Source organism: Rhineura floridana, chromosome 10 (genome assembly GCF_030035675.1).
Source record: "Rhineura floridana isolate rRhiFlo1 chromosome 10, rRhiFlo1.hap2, whole genome shotgun sequence".
In the NCBI taxonomy this organism is placed as follows: Eukaryota; Metazoa; Chordata; class Lepidosauria; order Squamata; family Rhineuridae; genus Rhineura; species Rhineura floridana.
This window is the reverse complement of record NC_084489.1, coordinates 18,708,234-18,729,431: the sequence shown is the minus strand read 5'-3', so window position 1 is coordinate 18,729,431 and position 21,198 is coordinate 18,708,234. Positions and strand designations below refer to the sequence as shown.

Sequence of the window (21,198 nt, the reverse complement as noted above, 5' to 3'; positions counted from 1 at the left end):
CACAGAGGAGGGGCAGGGTCTCTTCTCAATCGTCCCAGACTGCAGGACACGGAATAATGGGCTCACGTTACAGGAAACCAGGTTTTGACTGAACATGAGGAAAAACTGCCTAACTGTTAGAATGGTATGAGAATGGAACCAATTACCTAGGGAGGTGGTGGGCTCTCCACCACTGGAGGCATTCAATAGGCAGCTGGATAGCCACCTCTCAGGTATGCCTTAAATTGGATTCCTGCATTGAGCAGGTGGTTGGACTCAATGGCCTTGTAGGCCCTTTCCAACTCTACAATTCTATGATTCTATGTAAAAAATTAAGAATACTGCAAGGCTTCAGTGAGTTTCTAAAAATTAAAAAGAATGCACATTTAAATTTTAAAAAATCATTCTGTTTGTGGATGAAAACAATAAATTGGTATAATTCATGAGAGGGCAGGCCAACAGTTGTTAGGAATCAAACTACACATACCTTTCAGCTCAGGGAAAATATTCACTAGACTGAACAACAGAAAACACACCTCAAAGCAGTTGCCGGGAGCTGCAATTTAGGGAAGTTAGCACAACAATGGTGGGTGAGTGCTCATCTCTTTCTTTGCAGGGTTTTTTCCCTTACTTCAAGCTGCATTTTGCCCCATGGTAGTAAAACCATACAGGTAACTGTCTCTTTTCATTCCTGGAGCAAAAAGTAGACTGAAGTGTATGTTTGAGGGGAAGGGATGAAGGGGAAGAGAAGAATGTCTGCCAAACATTTTTGTAGATTCCAGATGACCTGGATATTGAATATGCATCCTGATTTGTTTGCAGGGAGGTTAGATGATGTTGTGCCAAGCAACTGTTATCATATACTTTTCAGTGCATATTCCTGGCACTTTTGTTATCACAGATAGCCCAGTCTTTTGGAATAGTGGGTTTGTTACTCCCAATGAACTATAACTGTGCAACCTGAATTTGCCGGTGTGTTATAAAATCCCACCTGAAAATAGCAACAGTCTGGAAGTGCCCTGAGATGGTAAATCTGTTTCTGAACTGTACCCCTGCAAACTGACTGATGCACCTCTCTCCCTCTTTACAAAATCCCTGCACATAGAAAACTAGTATGGTATGGATTCAGAGGTTAGAATTAATATCCCCAAAGTTTAGTTTTCTACTCAGAAAGAACTTTTTTTTGTATGGAAGAAAATTCAACCATAGAACCTCCTCCCCATACCTACAAATTGAGCAAGATGTACAAAATGTGGCACTGTGGAGTATTCCTGTTCAGCCATGCCCTTTTCCAGTCTACTCCATTCCATTCCCCCTCCAGTGAGAGCCAGTGTGGTGTAATAGTAAAGGTGTTGCTCAGGAGAGCCGGTGTGGTATAGTAGTAAAGGTGTTGGACTACGACCTGGGAGACCAGGGCTCGAATCCCCACATAGCCATGAAGCTCACTGGGTGACCTTGGGCCAGTCACTGCCTCTCAGCCTCAGAGGAAGGCAATGGTAAAATCACCTCTGAATACCGTTTACCATGAAAACCCTATTCATAGGGTCCCCATAAGTCGGGATCGACTTGAAGGCAGCCTATTTCCATTTTCAAGCATGCTCAGTCCTCTTTTTTGGGAGTTTAAAAAATTGTACTGTTGAAAATTCTGTGATAGTTATTGGTTATGGTTTTAATATCTTTATTATTTTATGTTGTAGTTTACCGGATATTTGTATACCACCCTGGATCATTTGAGATGAAGGGCAGTTTTAAAATGTAACAACAACTTGGGGGTTCCTCCAAGCCTACTGATATTTCCCTCTTGAGTGTAGATGGTGATTTAACTACAGAAGGATCCACACTCAAAGAATGAGTTTGCTATTAGTAAACGGGTTTTGATAACTTGCAAAGTTGCTTTAAAATTTCTTTACAATCAGATTCTAGAAGTCAAATACAAGCTATTTCATGTAAAATTTGGAGGGCAGAAGTAACCAAAACTACTTAAGTCTGAACAGTCCATTAAAGCAATTGGGACTGCTCAAGTAGTCTGAGTAGTGCCGCCTTAGCCTTTGATCCTCAAAATGGTCCATTAATAAGCCTGTTCATAAAACCAGAACAAATAAACAGCACATACTTGCCAATCACAACCCTAGTAAAAGCAAAGAAACTGCAATGAGAACCAGTCTTTTAATTACTCTGTAAGATTGTTTAAAAAATTGAATTCCTAGTTCCCATTTTTATTTTCCCCACAGTAATGGCAATTAATTTATGTGCATAGCCAATAACAGAAGGTACCATGAGTGAAATTAGCTGTTTACTTTTTAGATTTCAATACTGCCAACTTTAGAAAAAGTGATCCACATAAATCAGATCCAGAAAAAGGGATAAAAACATAAAATAGAAGTTATCAAGCCAACATTATCCTTAACTGCTGAAAGCAGGAGTGACAGGACAATCTAGTCCACTTAGGTCAACAGTCATGCTAACTATTATTTCAGTTCCAACAACATTATTCAGCTTTAGTCAACTTCCATGCTTTTAGTGCCAGACTGAAGTCAAGGAATGATTGGGCATAAATCAGATTAAAATAAGATACAAAACTGAATGTCACCTGCATATTGAAGGAGTCATAGCCATAGAAACCTCTAGATCATGCCAAGCAGCAGCTTATGTATTGTTGTAAGATAGGAGATTTGGCCAGAAGAGAATTAACAAAGCCCAAAATACTGCTTGAGACCCTTAATAGTCAGCCAATGGCAGAGTCAATGGATACATATTTTGTTACAGAAACTACCGGTCAGTTGCCAGTAGGCTAGGTGATGGTTGGAGAAGATTCTTGTCTCCAATCAGAGGGATGAAGCAAACCAGTTGCGAGTGGCAAACCAAAGCATAAGAACATAAAGAAGCCTGCCAGATCAGGTCAAAGGCCCAGCATCCTGTCATCACACTGGCAAATCAGATGCTTGTGAAAAAGCCCATAAGCAGAACCTGAACATTTGGGGGCTGGGGGAGACAGACACAGAGAAAAAGAAGCAGAGAGCTGTGCTTTGGGCTCTGCAAACTCTGGGAAGTACTTTTCATGGGGAGCAGCCTCTCTCTGGAGATCTGATGTGGGACACTGGATTTGGCTATCTATTGTTCAAGTTGTGCCTCCCTCCACCTATGCTCAACCTGTATATATATGTAAATAAACTCAGGTGTTACAGAATACCACTGGTGCAGTATTTGACCAGTAAGGAGTTGATTATCAGTATGTGTATTAGGGCAGTCAGATTGGAAGGATTGCCTTTAATGGCTATGACATAAAACTATAGTCTGAGCCATGACAGCTAAAGCAGCATCCTATAAATGTAAGTAGAGTCACAACTAAATTTTAGTCAAAGTTAGTCAAAACAAATTTAGAATTGAAGGAAGTCAAAGTATTTCAATAAAATTGAAATATCTTCTAAGGGAGGGGATCACATTTATCTAGGGCCCATAGACAGTCTATAAGATTGAACCTTAGGCCATCCATGCCCCCCATTCCTTTTCTGGCCCCCAAATGAATAAGCCCCTTGGACAACTCTGTGACATTGTTCCTCATGTCTGCGAAGGGTTGAATTATAGCTACACACTACCAGTGCTACACTAATGTTACAGCAGATCTCCAAAATGCAAAGACGGTTGACAATCACAGGAGCCATTGACAATCCTTGGAGCAACTGGTCAGTACCCCAAAATATGGAGATGTGTAATAGGCACTGTTGACATTCACATGCACCTCTATAATTCTGGACATTCATAGATTAGATGATGGATGCACCCAGATCAAAAGAGTCTTAACACCTGCAATTTCCATAGGAACTATGATGATTCCCATGCTGATTTCTGCTCATTCAAAACAATCTAGCAGGGCTACTGGCATAGGAACCATGCTGCAAAAGCAGAGATGACACCAAGAAATCTGATGCTAGTTGTTGCCTTCCCACCCACAATACATATTCTACTTCCTATTTACCATCACTGGATTGTCAGGAACAGCTCTAAGTATCCTAAGCAAGCTTAAAAATAAACTGAACATTTTGTTTGATCATTACAAAGACTGTGTATTTTTATGTGCAGTCTAAATACAGTACTGTAAATAATATTCTTGGGTGAATGGCTTCTCATTATTGTATCAGTAAAATATAGCATGCAAAATTCAGGAAACTGTCATAATTTTTCTTTTAAGACCTGTACTCTTAGAAGAGTATAATTATAAAAGGGAAGTATAATTATACAAGGGTAAAAGCAAACAACCTGATCACGTTAAGAGCCCAACCAGAAAAATATGTAGTATCTAACTAAACAGCCACATAAATGAAATACTACCTGTTGAAATGGTCACATGAAAAAAACAAGAGACAGCATTTTCACTAAGAACTGCTTGGGGGAGTTGACTTCCGGGAAGTGGTGCTGGCTGGTGGTTGTCTCTGAGGGAGCTCTGCCTCAGAGGAAGCTTTTTTCAGGTTAAAAGCCAGCCAAGAGGAATCTTGGACTGGCTTAAATGTTCTCCAAGGTATAGGAGAACCGATCAGATCTCCCACAAGACTTCGTTGAGCTGTCGGCGGCTGGAATTGATCAGGAAATTCCTGAGATAAGAAGGCAAGCCGATCGGCTGAAGACGGAGTCAGGAATTCCACGCAAGCTGAACTGGAATAAAGCGAAGCGTTTTTTCTTCTCTCAAAAAAAAACGTTCTTAACCAGCGAGCCCACTTCTGCCTAAACCTTATCATTCGGCTTAAATTACTGCAATAAAAGGGATTTGTTTATGAATCAGCAATTGAGAAACCTGGGTGAGTCATACTTTTTCTCTTTTAAATATAATTAAGGAAGAAAGAAAATATAAACAACTTATATACTTTTTTTACGACAAAAAGCTGGCTTGAATTTGGACTTTTAAAGTTTAAAAACGGATGAGAGGTAATTATTATATTTTGGACTATTTTTCTCTTTGGACTATTTCTTGTTGGATGAATCCGCTGCTCGTATATGCTACTAATTGTTTAGTCTTGGCAACCAGAATTGTTTTGCATTCTTGGAAGCAGATAAGGACTGTGTTGTGCTGGCTGGATTTTAATAATAGGCCTGGAATATTAACTCTTCTTTTTGGTGGAGGGAAAAAAAGAAAAGAAATAGACTGCCCTTAGGTTCTGAAACAGTGATTAATATTAGAAATTAAAGGCCTCTTTTTGAAAATGACAACTAAAAAAACAACCAAGGCCCAGGGGCGAAGAGGTTCTATTGATACACAGGAAGAGGATATACCCCCAGAAATGTTTCAAAAAATAATGGAAGGGATTAATGCTATAAAACAGGAAATGAAACAGGAAATGAAAACTGAATTGACAGATATAAAAGACTATATTAAAACACAAGTGGATGAGATTAAAGGGACAATTGGGCAAATAAAGGAAGATGCAAAAAATACTAAAGAAAAGGTACAAACCTTGGAGAATAGAACAGATATACTAAATCTGGAACTAGAAAAAAATTTGGACTATTTAGCTGTGACTGAAATGAGAAATAAAGAGCATTGTTTGAGATTCCGTGCAATCCCTGAGGAAACAGGTGAAGACATTAGAGATAAAATTGTTAATGCTTTAGTAAAATTTCTGGACTTGAATGAAGATAGGATGGAATTTGAAATAGACAAAGTTTATAGAATTAACTCCAGATATGCAACAATGAAAAAAATTCCAAGAGATGTGCTTGTTCATTTCGTAAAGAAGACGACCAGAGATATGGTTTTACAGCAACACTTTAAATATACCTTTAAAATTGATGGTAAGGAAATACTGGTGATGAAGGAAATTCCTATTAGACTTTTACGTAAGAGAAAAGAATATGCTTTCCTTACAGAAAAACTTAAGCAATGCAAAATTCAATTTAGGTGGGACGTTCCAGAAGGAGTGATTTTTACATTCAGACAACAGAAATACAGACTGAATACTGTTCAAAAAGCAAGGGACTTCTTGAGAAAAGCTTCAAAAGATATGGAAGAAGATAAACTCAAAGATATGGATATAGTTCCTGGGAAACAAAGTCAACAAGGATATGCAGAGGAGGGGAAGGAAGATGATGGATCAAAAGGAGCATCAGGCAAATTTTAAAATACACGCTTAATGATGGATTACAAATACCTAACTTGGAATATAAATGGAGCCAACACGGCGCAGAAGAGAAAGAAAGTGTTTCATTATTTGAAAAAATTAAAATTGGATATAATTTGTCTACAAGAAACTCATATTCAGAAGAAAGATTCCAAATATTTGATTTGTAAAAATTTGGGTGAAGAATTTATTTCAGCTGGACCAAAAAAAAAAAATGGAGTTGTTCTCTATATTAACCCACAATTGCTTCCTAAATTGGTATTATTGGACGATAGTGGTAGATTTGTGGGGGTTGAAATTACTTTACAAGGTACAAACATGTTGATAGTGGGTATTTATGCCCCCAATGAAGATAAAACAAGGTTTTATACAGGACTTATGGAAAAATTGTCAGAGTTTTCATATGAGCATTGGTGTGTCATGGGTGACTGGAATGGGGTAATCTCACCAAAAATTGATAGGCTTTCTGAAAAAAATATCAAAGAGACACAAGGTAAATTACCGAAGATTTGTTTTGAACTCATGGAACATTTAGAATTGGTGGATACCTGGAGATATATAAATGATAATGCAAAGGAATTTACTTATTTTTCAGAAAGACATAAAACATTTTCGAGGATTGATATGATTTGGATGTCAAAAATTTTAGCGAAGGATATTTTTAAAATGGATATATTACCAAAAACTTTTTCGGACCACAATCCTGTGATATTAACTTTAAAAAAAAAAAATCTTGGATTTAGATGGAGACTAAATGAATCTTTATTACAGAATGATAAAGTAGTACAAGAATGTAAGAAGAAATTAAAGGAGTTCTTTGAATATAATTTATATAAAGGAACAAGTGAAAATATTGTTTGGGATACTAGTAAGGCATTTATGAGGGGATACTTTATTAAATGTAATTCTGAATTAAAAAAAAAGAAACAACAGAAAATGCAATTAATTTTGGAAGAAATAAAACAAAAAGAGGAAGAATTGAAAAAGAATCCAGCTAAAGTTTCTATTGTAAATCAAATTAAAATGTTACAGAAGCAAGTATCAATGTTGACAGTTAGAGAAATTGAAAGGAAATTAAATTTTGCTAAACAAAGGACTTTTGAATTTGCAAATAAACCTGGGAAATGGTTAGCATATAAATTAAGAAAAGAACGTCAAAAAAATATTATTTTAAAGATACAAGAAGGAGATGAGACGCTGACAGATAATGTAAAAATCAAAAAGATTTTTCATCAATATTACTCAACATTGTATAAGTGTCAAGAAATTCCATCTGAAAAAATAGAAGAGTATTTATCTAAACAGGATTTGCCGAAAATTACAGATTTTCAGAGACAAGTTATTAATGGCCCTATTACGTCAAGAGAGATATCTGAAGCTATAAATAAAATTAAATTAGGAAAGGCGCCAGGACCAGATGGGCTATCTGCAATGTATTATAAATGTTTGGAGGAAGAACTCTTGCTACCCTTACAGTCTACAATGAATTCTATTTTGCAAGAGGGAAAGATACCGGATAGTTGGAAAAATGCTAATATAACATTAATACCTAAAGAGGACCAAGATTTAACTAAAACAAAAAATTATCGGCCAATATCTCTACTGAATAATGACTATAAAATTTTTACAATGATTTTGGCTGAAAGATTGAAAATAATATTGCAACAATTTATTCAGGAAGATCAATCAGGGTTTTTACCTAAAAGACAATTACGTGACAACGTCAGGAATGTTTTGAATGTGTTGGAATATTTAGAACAACGAAATGATAAACAAGCAGCTTTGATTTTTTTAGATGCTGAAAAAGCATTTGATAATTTGAATTGGAAATTTATGTTCCAGGTTTTGGAGCAAATGGATTTTGGAGACAACTTTATAAAATGGATCAGATCGATTTATACATCACAGAAGGCCCAGATAATTGTTAATGGAGACTTAACGGATTCATGTGAAATACAAAAGGGTACAAGACAGGGATGTCCATTATCTCCCCTTTTATTTATTCTGGTTTTAGAAGTGCTGCTTAGAGATATAAGGCAAGATAAAAGGATTTCGGGATTAAAAATAAAAAAAGAAGAATATAAATTGAGAGCATTTGCTGATGATTTGATAATTGTACTAGAAAACCCTTTGGAAGGAATTCATATATTGATGGACAAATTAAAAGAATTTGGACCGTTAGCAGGATTTAAGATCAACAATCAAAAAACAAAGATGTTGGTGAAAAATTTAACTTTAAGGGAACAGAAAGAGTTAATGGACAAGACAGATTTTACAATAGAAAAAAAGTTGAAATATCTAGGCATCATCATGACAAATAAAAACTCAAAGCTGTTTCATAATAATTACGAAAAATTATGGACAGAGATTAAGAAAGACTTGCTAAGATGGGATAAACTACAACTGTCATTAATGGGTAGAATATCTGTGATAAAAATGAATGTATTACCGAGAATGATGTTTTTGTTTCAAACAATACCTGTAATATCCTCTGATTTACCTTTTAAACAATGGCAAAAAGATATTTCTAAATTTGTATGGCAAGGAAAAAAACCAAGAGTTAAATTTAAATTACTTCAAGACGCTAAAGAAAGAGGAGGACTGGGATTACCAAATTTGAGACTTTATTTTGCTGCCTGCTGTTTAGTCTGGATAAAGGAATGGATCTTATTGAGGAATAAAAGACTATTGGATTTGGAGGGCCACAATCTGAAGTGGGGATGGCATGGATATCTATGGTATGACAAAGTAAAAGTAAACGTAGACTTTAACAATCATTTTATAAGACGTTCTCTGTTGAAAATATGGAATAGATACAAACCAAGGTTTTATTCGAAAATACCATTATGTGTCTCAAGTCAAGAAGCGTTTTATAGAAGAGAAATGTCTGGAAAAGAGAAATGGTTAACTTATCAAGAACTATTAGAAAATGTACATGGAGAATACACAATGAAAGAGAGAGAACAATTGATAAAGGAAGGATATAGTTTTCATTGGTTTGCCTATTTACAATTGTTAGAAAGATATAAAATGGACAAGAAAATGTATGGGTTTGAAATAAGTAAATCTGATTTTGAAATAGGTTTGTATACAAATGATGAAAACATAATTGCAAAAATGTATAAACTTTTATTGAAAATGGATATGGAGGAAGAACAAGTAAAAGAGTGCATGGTAAAGTGGGCAAAAAATTTTGGTCATAACATACAAATGGATCAATGGGAAAATATGTGGAAAAAAGGCTTGAAATTTACATTATGTTATAATCTTAAAGAAAATTTTTATAAAATGATGTACCGTTGGTACATGACTCCAGAAAAGCTGTCAAAAATGTATAGTAATGTCTCTAATGTTTGTTGGAAATGTAAACAACAAGAAGGATCTTTTTATCATATGTGGTGGTCATGTAAAAAGGCGAAATTATTCTGGGCACAGATAGGTAGGAAGATGCAAAAAATTTTAAAGATAAATATTCAGTCAAAACCAGAATTTTTTTTACTGGGTTTTATGGATAAACAAATAGAAAAGAAATATGGAAGAATATTATTATATATGATTACGGCAGCAAGATTATTATATGCACAAAAGTGGAAAATGGAATCAATACCAACAATGGAAGAATGGCTACTGAAATTAATGGACTTAGTAGAAATGGATAAATTGACGTGTTTACTTAGAGAAAAATCGACAGATACATTCCTTAAGGATTGGAAGCCTCTCTTAGACTTTTTGTCGAAAGATCAAAATAAAATGATGATACTGGGATTTGATGATTAATTAAGACAGCTTATGGAGAAAAGGGATTCTGTATGTACATATTAAGGGACAGGTTTGATGTATATTATATACTTATAGCTGATCTGTGACAAATCGGAAGTCAACCATTTTATTTTTATTTTTTGTTGTAGTATTGTTATGTTTTTTCTTACTTTGTTTTGTTTGTTTTTTGGAAAAATTTGAATAAAAACTATATATAAAAAAAAAAAGAACTGCTTGGGGGAGAAAAGAAACAAATAGTATTTTATTCCTTATTAAACAGTATCATTTTATTTATTATGGAAATATGGTAGACCACTACTTTAAAAAAAAAAAGGGCACTGTTGAACAACCATTCTAAAACCGATTATTTGCATAAAGACTGGGGAAATACTTAATTTGTAAAAGCAGTTGATTATGGCAGTAAAAAGCCCCAAGAAATTATTCTGATCTTATTAAAAAAAATTGCTTCCATTTAAATTTCTGGGATGCGTGCAGGAAGGTGGAACCACCAAATTCATCTTGACAAACTTCAGGACTTATCAGTTTGTTTACTGAGTCATGGGGAGTTTCTTTGCCAACCTTAAGTCTCTCAAAAAAGGGCATCCATTGCTGATCACACCCACAGCACAGCTTGATTCAAAACCAACATTGTTTAGTATGGTTCCAGGTACAGATGTGCAGGACCTCACTAAGGAAGCTGTCTAGATTTATCAAAAGTCTTTTTGCTTACTTTAGAATTCCTTCGATGTTTTGTCCAATAAGAACCATGAAATTTACCTTAACTTATTAATAGGTGAAATTCAATGTCTACTCTAATTTGGAGACTAGCTCCATTGATTTGTATATCCAAGCACTGTCTTTCATGCTCTGACTATCCTTTCTTCCCACTTTAATGCCTATATTAACCAGTAAACTCTACCTTTCCAAATACTTGGTTAACTTTACAGACTTTCCTCTAACTTTTTTGTTCCTTCCCTTGACAGATTGTGCTCACTCCTTTAAACAAAAATTGGATTAGTTTTAAAATAACCATTATTTGTCTTAAAGGAGTACCACAGTTTAATGATGAGCCATTGTTAAGACTGTTGGAACCCTGATATTCTTTGGAATTTTACTAGTAGTTCATCAGTAAGAAGATCAGTAGATGTGGACAAATTTCCCTGAAATACCACTTGTCCACTGCAGTTGATCTTCCCTTGTAGTGACTTCTTGCTCAATGGTAGCTTCCAATCCATTGTTTTCTTTTCACACAAGTAGGTGTTCCTCTGGAAAGGTTTAGTATTGCTGTTTCCTTGTGGCCCCACCCCCAATTTTACATGTTTACTTCCTCCAGAGTATCAATATTGCTAATGGAGAAGGGGAGGTGTTGTTTTTTTTTACAGTTTCACTGCTTCTTGTCAATTGCACGCCTCTCCCAACTTCCGGGAGAGCGGTTGGGGTACAAATGACATGAAACTATATGAAACTGATTAGAGGGGTAAGTGAGTGAAAGGCAAAGTAAGCAGCTGCTTTGGCAGCTTTTGTGAGCATCAGAGAGAGAGGAAGCAGGCGATGGGGCATAAGAGAGCCCACCCACCAAGAAAACATCAAAGCAAAGCACCTACACAGAGGAGCACAGCAAAGCTGAGACGGTTTTTCCTTTCCTTATTATAATTGGATTGGATTGATACGGATTTAAAGGGGGAAACTGTTTTATAGCTTCTGCTTGCCTGCAACGTCATGTGAACCATGTGAATTAAAAAGAGATGCAAGTAGCACCAGACACACACTAAATCGTGTGGATGAGCCCTTAGTTTCAGCAAGGTTTCTATGTCATGTTACTTTCAACCATGTTCTCAAACCAGCTGGGAATCTGGATTTACACTGACTATTTCTGGACAACTCAGTAGCGTGTGTGGCTTTGTCAAAATCTGAGGAAACCACAGAAAAACTAATTTATCAATAGAACAAGAGACTCTCAAAACTGGTTGCAGAGCTTCTTTCTAAGGAGAAAAAAACACCTTGAGGTTGTATTTTTTATTGAGGCTAATAATGGTTTTGGCAAAATTATCTTGATTATATTTCTAACACAACTTTTCAGGTACCATAGGAACAGGAATAAAATCAATCTTAAAAGAGATGGTAAATCAAGGTCTGTCGACATTACTTTTTTGAAAACTGAAATTGATTCTGATGGCTAATGATAGGGAGCCTTAGTTTATATCCTACTAGTTATCTAACGACATTCACTATTCATTAAAAAAAGTAGAGTATAACACTGTGACTAGTTACTTCCCTGAGGGCGATTGTGTGCAGAATTGTGACCTGATCTTATGAAGCTTTACTCAGAAGACCACCATTGATTTAATGGTACGTAACCCAAGTCAATGTGTACAGGACTGCAGCCCAAGTATGTGAGCACAGAATTACCCCCCTAAAACAGGAATTAGTAACAGGTGGTGTCATGTGGTGATAAAGAGCCTCAGCTATGCTCTCAGAAGTCCCTAGTCAACAAAACATTTAAGTAGAGACCTTATCCCAGTCTGCATCTGTGCTGGAATTGCTTTTAGATGTTTCTAAAATATGTTTTATTTATTTTTAAATGTTTTAAATATATTTTGTTTTTAAGATGTTTTTAGTGTTTTTATTTGCTGCTCCTTCTGGGAAAAGGGGCAAGATGATGATGATGATAATAATGATAATAATGATGATGATAATGATAATGATGATGATAATAATAATAATAATAATAAATAAATAAATAAATAAATAAATATTTCTAGCTATAAACCCCTGGGCAGCCTTAGATAAGTTATTGTCTCTCATCTTCACCTGCCATCTCTGGTACATGATTTACAGGCTATACTAAGCTGTACTGAACGTGGGTAATATTCAGTGCTAGTCCTATTCAGAGTCGACCTACTGAAATTCATAAGCATGACTTAGATTCCTTAATTTCAGTAGGTCTACTCAGAGTAGAACTAAGTTGATTACAACCCAGAAATTTGGGCACTTTGAAAAGTACCATACAGAGACTAAATATTACTGCTCTTGCTGAAATTTTCAAAGACTTAATAAAATCTGAGACATAATTAACTATTCTAGCTCCTTTGATTCCTGTCTTGTATTTAGTCTTTCATATCAATCTTCAAATTACTCTGCTGAAGCAATTGCTTACATTTATTGTTTTGCTTGCCTTAGCTCTAGAATTTCTCCAGATACATTGACTACCAAAAGAACTTTATTATTAATTTTTTTTAGTAAAGCTGGTCCTGAAGGATCCATGGTTTAGCACCACCAAGTCAGTCAAGTGTAGACTGGAAAGGGGAAGGGTCGTAGTCCAATAGTAGAGCATCTGCCTTGCATGCAGAAGATCTCAAGTTCAATCCCTGGCATCTCCATGTAGGTCTGGAAGCAATTCCAACCTGAAATCCTGGAGAGCTGCTGCTAGTCAGTGCAGCCAGTACTGAGCTAGATGGAGCAAGGGTCTGGCTCAGTATAAAGCAGCGTCCTATGTTCAGGTGTAAAAGGCTATTCTAAACTTGTCACATGTTTAAGTTTTGAAAGAGGGAATTCCAATTAATAATGAACAATGTAATTTTTCAAAGTTATCCCCTGGCTTCCAGAACTGAAGAAGCTTGCATATTTGAGCTGAAATCAATATGTTTAAGCATATGGAGATACATATCCTCAACATGCAACAGAGTGAGCTTTCACAATGTTTAGAAGAGTCTGCTGCTCCAGAATTCACCCTATCATAAGACGTTTCAGAAAATTTGGGTAAGAATCGTCTGGTCTTTAGAAAAGCAAATGTCACTTCAGGCTTATGTGCTTAAAGTCATCTGCTTTCAGCTCTGCAGGTCTTTGGGTTTATGCTCCTTGTTCCCTCCAACTCTTGTCTTGTGACACATTGCAGATCTGTGAGGGATGAGGCCTATGTAAGCCTCTGGCAGCGGCAGTAGTGCTGCCACCTTCAAAGGCCTGCTGCAGTCTAGTGCCAGCCCCGATCCTATGGTTTTCATCCATGTAAGACCATTAGAAGAACTTAAGAAGAGCCCTGCTGGATCAGACCAAAGGCCCATGTTGTTCACATGCTGTTCTTATAGAGGCCAACCAAATGCCTAAGGGAAGCCCACAAACAGGACATGACCACAACAAACTCTCTTACTTGCGTTCACTGGCAATCAGTATTCAGAGACATGCCATCTCCAATATTGGAAGTAATACACAGCCATGACAAGTAGCCATTGATAGCCTTATTCTTCATGAGTTTGTCTAATCTCCTTCTAAAACCGTCCATGTTAGCTGTTATTACTACATCCTGTGGTAGTGACTTCCACAGTTTAACCAAGTGCTATGTGAAGTACTTCCTTTTGCCTCTCCTGAATCCTCCAATATCCAGCTTTAATGGATGACCCCAAGTTATACTATTATGAGAAAACTTCTCTGTATCCACTTTCTCCACACCATGCATAACCTAAAACTTCTGTCCCACTTAACTTACTTTTTTTCCTAAACAAAAAAGCCCCAAATGTTGTAACTGTTTCTTATAGGAGAGTTGCTCCATCTCCTTGATCACTTCGGTTGCCCTTCTCTGAAACTTTTCCAGCTCTGTAATATCTGTAAGATCCTCCATTGCGCAGAGTGGTAAGTGGCGGTAACGCAGCCGAAGCTCTGCTCATGGCCGGAGTTCGATTCCAACAGAAGGAGGAAGTCGAATCTCCGGTAAAAGGGGTCGAGGTCCACTCAGCTTTCCATCCATCCGTGGTCGGTAAAATGAGTACCCGGCATATGCTGGGGGGTAAAGAAAGGCCGGGGAAGGAACTGGCAATCCCACCCCATATATATGGTCTGCCTAGTAAACGTCGCAAAAACGTCACCCTAAGAGTTGGAAACGACTCGCACTACAAGTGTGGGGACACCTTTACCTTTTTAATATCCTTTCTGAGGTAAGGCAGCTATTCATTCATTGGCAATCACTTGTGACTCAGTAAGATTGTCTTCCAAGATAAGGTCTTTAACAGTGGGTCCATAAGTGACTGTGGAAGCCAATCCTAGATCCACACAGCCTCCCACAGTGAGGACATAGGCTTCCAGATGGAAGACAGTCACAATGAGGATTTGCTTGATGTCCCTTTCGCCCTGTAGTCATGCTTCTTCAAAGTCCATAGCAACTTTGATAATAGCCAACCTCTAATTGAGATGCTCATGGGGCAAAACTTCCAAGTTCTCAATGTTCATGTTATATAGGACTGTGCACAATATTCCAAATGCAGTTGCACCACAGATTTGAATAATGGAATTATGATATTGACAATTTTATTTTCCATCCCTTTCCTAGCAAGGCAAGAGTTAATAATTTCTTGCACACATCATTGTGGTTTTGCCTCTAGATTTTAACCTGAATCTGTGTTCCATTTTCCAGCTCTAAGTTCCCTCAGGCAACCCACCTCAATCCCTTTAACCCTTAAACATGTGAATGGAGGCGTAGGTTTGCCTCCTGACCTACGCACATTCAGCAGATGTTCTGGGGGGGGATTCTGCACTTATACAGCTGGATGTACATAGGTTCTTCATCCAGCTAGGAACCCTATATGAGCACAGTTCCTAATGACATGTAGACCCCACACACATACATAGAAACCCTATTCAAATGTTCATTTGAATGCAGAGATGTCAGGTCAGCAGATACACAGAGGTTGAGAGTAGGTCCAACAGGCACAATCCTCTATCTCATGGGTTCTCAACAAGGGAGGAATTCCCCCCCAGGGGGGAATTTTAGGGTTCCAGGGGGGGAATTTGGACCACTATTCAGCAAAGTGTGATGTCCTGTAGATTATGTACAATCTGTAAAATTGTAATTTGTTTTTAATTTAATCTGCGACATTCAATAAAGTTTATTGAATGTCACAGATTAAAATCGATTCTTGAACATGCAGCATTATTTTCATTTGCAAAATTAAATTATTATTTAAAGACCAGAAAGTGCTCCAAGAAATTATGTTATAATTTTTATCTCACGAGAAACACCACCGTCACTCGCGAAACATCAACACGCTATGAGAGACTATCTTGGGAAGGGGGGAATTATATTCTGAAAAATGGTGAAAGGGGGGAATGGAGCAAAAAAGGTTGAGATAATCAGGAGATAATCAGCTCAGGTAACTGTAGGGCATGGAAACCAACATGACTCCCTGCTGTCACAATACAAAGCTACACACAATGAGCGTCCCTGCACACAATACAATACAAACAGCAAGAATACCCAAAACTTTATTGAAATGCATATTGAATTCTCTTTGTTGCAATGCACATACAGGCAAGACTTTGAGAGCAACTTATATGCAATCAATTGAAACAAGGCAGTCCTTGCCTGCAGGCTTATAATCTAAGGGCTTATGTACATGGTGGTTTGGTATGTGTTTGGTGGTTTGCTACTCACATATTTTAATTTGCATGGTTCACATGACATTACTGGCTGTAATGTGAGTAGGAACTCAAGTGAATTAGAAGTAATTGTATGGGAAAATCAGTTGAGGGTGGGACCAGTAGGAAAACGAAAGTAGAGAGCTCTTGGTTATGCTGCAACACACTGTGAAGTAAAGTTTGTTCCTTCTAACCAGCATTTGTGGTTCATTTCAAATCTTGCAAATAAATATTACATGGTGTCAGAAGCAGAGCTTGGAAAAGTTACTTTTTCGAATTACAACTCCCATCAGCCCAATCCATTGGCCATGCTGGCTGGGGCTGATGGGAGTTGTAGTTCAAAAAAGTAACTTTTCCAAGCTCTGGGAAGACTACCTAAAAACATAAGGCAGTGAAAAATGGACCAGCTAAAGCCTCCAGGAACGTTGGTGTTTGAAGGAAATGCAGCAGAGAACTGGAGAAGATGGAAGCAAGGGTTTGAATTGTACTGCACTGCAAGTGGAGCAGATAAGAAAGATGAGAGACTCCAGTCAGCATTATTTCTGCATCTGGCAGGTGAAGAAGCAAGAGAGGTATTTAATACTTTCCAGTTTGATGATGATGCAGATAAAAATAAAATTCAAGTTTTGATGAATAAATTTGAAGTATATTGTGTGCCCAGAAGAAATGTTACTTATGAAAGGCACAGGTTCTTCACTAGAATACAGAGTGAAGGAGAAAGTATAGACCAATACGTGACTGAGTTGAAGCTTTTGGCTCAGACCTGTGAATTTGGGGAGCTGTGTGATTCTCTCATTAAGGATCGCATAGTGTGTGGCACTCAGAAAGACAGACTGAGAGCCAAGTTACTGAGAGAGAGTGATTTAATCCTTGAGTGTGCAGTGAATATATGCAGGGCAGAAAAAGTGACTGCAAAACAGATGAAAGATTTTGGGGCAACAGAAAAACAAATGGATGCCTTACAGGGCAAAAGTACCTTTGAAAAGCCAAAGTAAGCCAGCCTCAGAGCAAATGGAGCCCCGGCACTACTACCAGCCCCCAAGAAAAGGAAATGCCACAGAGGCCTGTAGCAGCAGCAAAGGCCTGCTACAAGTGCGGTATCAGTCATCATGACATAAATGCTTGTCCTGCATATGGGAATGCAGAAGAGGTGGCAAACTTAATCATTTTGCTAAAATGTGTAAAACTAGAGATAGAAAACTTCAACGCAGAAAAATGTTCTCAGTAGCAGATACAACTAAAAATGCTCATGATGTCTTCATTGGCACATTGAATTCTACATCTTGGGAAGACGAACGGTGTGTGGATCTTCTCATAAATGATCACAAGTATGTGACCTTTAAGATTGACACAGGAGCACAGGCTAATGCAATGTCTTTAAAAACATACAAAGCCTTGCAAGCTGAACCACTTCAGCATTCAAATGCCAGATTAATAACCTACTCTGGAGAAGACTACATGTGTCTGGTAAATGTAACCTGGATTGCAAATATAAAGATCAAAGAGCTGAGTTGGAATTTCACATAGTAGACTTTGATGCTCAAGCTGTACTTGGTCTCCGGACTGTGACTAATTTAAATTTGGTGCAAAGAGTTAATTTAATGAAAAGAGCTCCAGTAGATCAATGGGATGTTGCAGTTGAATACAAAGATGTATTTGAAGGCTTAGGTTGCTTACCAGAGAAATATGCCATCAAAATCAACCCACAGGTTCCACCGGTAATTCATGCACCTCGGAAGGTTCCAGTGGCACTAAGGGATAAAGTCCAAAACAAACTGACTTGTATGGAGCAATTAAAAGTCATAGTTAAGGTAAAAGAACCTACAGAGTGGGTGAATTCAACTGTGGTTGTAGACAAGCCTGGCCGGGACCAGATAAGAATATGTTTAGATCCAAGAGATATGAACAAAGCAATTTTAAGAGAATATTTTCAATTGCCTACTGTAGAAGAAATTACCAGTAAGCTAGCAGAAGCAGAATTGTTTACTGTTCTTGATGCCAGTAGTGGATTCTGGCAAATTCAGCTAGATGACAACAGTTCCAGGCTATGTACATTTAATAAACCTTTTGGCAGGTTTATTAAATGTACAAGAATGCCATTTGGTATCTCTTCAGCTCCTGAGGTCTATCAGAGGATGATCCAACAGACATTTGAGGGTATTGATGGGGTCACATGCTACATAGATGATATCCTGGTGTGGGGGAAGACCAAACAGGAACATAATGAGAGACTGAAGAGAGTTCTGGACGGGTGCTGAGAGAGGAATCTGAAACTGAACAAAGTGAAATGCAAATTTGCCATGACTGAAATAAAAATCTAGGACACATCTTAACCAAAGAAGGACTAAAACCTGATTCATCTAAAATAGAGGCCATCACTGAAATGCCCAGTCCAAATAACAAAGCTGATCTTCATAGATTTCTAGGAATGGTGACTTACCTAGCAACGTTTATCCCAAATTTGTCAACAGTAACAACCCTTTTAAGACAGCTGTTGGCCAAAGATGTTGAATTTTGCTGGATGTCAGTTCATGAAACAGCATTCACACAGTTGAAAGAACTATTAACAAAAGCTCCTGTTTTGAAATATTATGTGAAAGAACCTGTAACTCTGTCAGTGGATGCTAGTTCTACAGGCTTAGGTGCTGTACTGTTGCAAAGAGGTGCACCTGTTGCATATGCTTCTAAAGCAATGACTGCGGCCCAACAGAACTATGCCCAAATAGAAAAGGAAATATTGGCAATAGTGTTTGGATGCACAAGATTCCATCAATTTCTCTATGGCAAAAAAGTGACTCTGGAAACGGACCAGAAACCATTGGAGGCAATTTTCAGAAAACCTTTGCATACTGCACCTCCAAGAATCCAAAGATGGCAGTTAACACTGCAGAAATATCAATTACAAGTACACTATAGACCAGGCAAAGAATTAATCATTGCTGATACCCTGTCCAGGGCATATCTTGAACAGGGTGAAGGAATAAGTTCTGAAGAAGCCGAGGTTGCTAACCTCATGTTATCTTATTTACCAATCTCCGAATCAAAACTGAAAGAATTTCAGGTGGCTACTGAAAATGATAGCATTTTGCAAATCCTGAAAAATGCCATTTTGCAGGGATGGCCAGATAGAAGAATAGAAGTTCCAGTGTATACGTGTTTATTGGAATTACAGACAGGAATTAAGTGTTCATGATGGACTCATTTTTAAAAGTGACAGAATCATAGTACCACAAGATTTGAGGAAAGAGATATTGAATATTATACATGAGAGTCATCTGGGTGTTGAATTATGTAAAAAGCGGGCACGAGAAGCTGTATATTGGCCAGGTATGTGTGCCCAAATTGAAGAATTAGTACTGTCATATACCACATGTCACACCTTCAGAAATAAAAACCAAAAAGAACCAATGTTACCTCATGAAATTCCAAGAAGACCTTGGCAGAAGCTAGGAATGGACTTGTTTGAATTTCAAAGAAAGGACTATCTACTTTTGGTTGATTATTATTCAAAATATGTGGAAATATGTTTGCTTGAAGACACTACAAGTAGATCAGTAATTTTACACTGCAAATCTATATTTGCAAGACATGGTATACCTGAAGAGGTTGTCAGTGATAATGGCCCTCAGTTCAGCTCTAGAGATTGGGACTTTGTTCACACAACATCCAGTCCACTATTTCCTCAATCAAATGGAATGGCAGAAAGAGCGATCCAAACAGTAAAGAGGATTCTTAAGAAATCTAGTCTGAATAACACAGATCCTTATCTTAGTTTATTGGATTACAGAAATATGCCTACAGTAGATACAGCCTCACCTGCACAACTTTTAATGGGGAGATGTTTAAGAACCAGGTTGCCTACCTCAGCACTGTTGTTACTACCTCAGCAGGTAAAAGGTGACATACAGACACATCTGAAGAGAAGACAAGAAAAACAGAAGCTTTACTTTGACAAAGGTTCAAAGTCTTTACCACCTTTGCAGGTTGGTGATTCTGTTAATGTTCGGCAAAATGGAGTGTGGAAACCAGCGAGAGTGACTGGACAAAACATGACTCCAAGATCATATTCGGTTCAGACTGATGATTTAGCTGTCTACTGAAGGAACAGAAGAGATCTTCAAAGCACTCCAAGTTGTGAACCAAAAATGGATGAGAGTACTGAGACTGCAACTGCACCTCCATCAGAGGTAGACCTATCAGAGTCTCAAGACAACAAAAGTGGAACAGTTGTAGCACAAAGTGCCAGTGATATACCAGAGAAGATTTTGGACTCCGAGTTACCTGTTACTACATCAAGAGGCGGAGTGATCAGAAAACCAATTCGATATAGACAGTAGTTTCTATCTTTTTCTTTAAAATAAAAAAGGGAGATGTAATGTGAGTAGGAACTCAAGTGAATTAGAAGTAATTGTATGGGGGAATCAGTTGGGGGTGGGACCAGTAGGAAAATGAAAGTAGAGTTTTTTGGTTATGCAGCAACACACTGTGAAGTAAAGTTTGTTCCTTCTAACCAGCATTTGTGGTTCATTTCAAATCTTGCAAATATTATACTGGCAAACAGAAGCTAACATGCAGCTTTCCCCCTGTAAATCCGTACTAACCCAATCCACTGATAATATGAAAAGGGAAGGAAAAAATGTCTTCACTCTGTATCTCTAGTGCTTGCAGATGCTTTGCTCCAATGCTTTTAGGTGGATGTGTCAATCGTTCCCCTCTCCATACCCACTCCCTCCTCCTCCCTTCATTCATTTTATTTCCTGTAGGCTGAAATGCAACTTCCAGCTGCTCTCCCCCATTCTGCTAGACTTTTTTATATTACTGCAAACAGTGCCTTATTTTTCTTTTCCCCTTAAATTATGCTCACAGGATTTGTATTTCAGCTGTATTGTACCAGTGAAAATACAAATAATCGCACTTCCAGGTTGTTGTTGTTTTAAAATAAAAC

At 37.5% G+C, this 21,198-nt stretch overlaps 1 protein-coding gene across 4 annotated transcripts in view; it reads right to left on the bottom strand.

Annotated features, from left to right (window-relative positions):
- The window catches only part of MYRIP (myosin VIIA and Rab interacting protein), a 377,908-nt gene that overhangs the window by 332,583 nt on the left and 24,127 nt on the right, over positions 1–21,198 (bottom strand). The window lies entirely within an intron of this gene.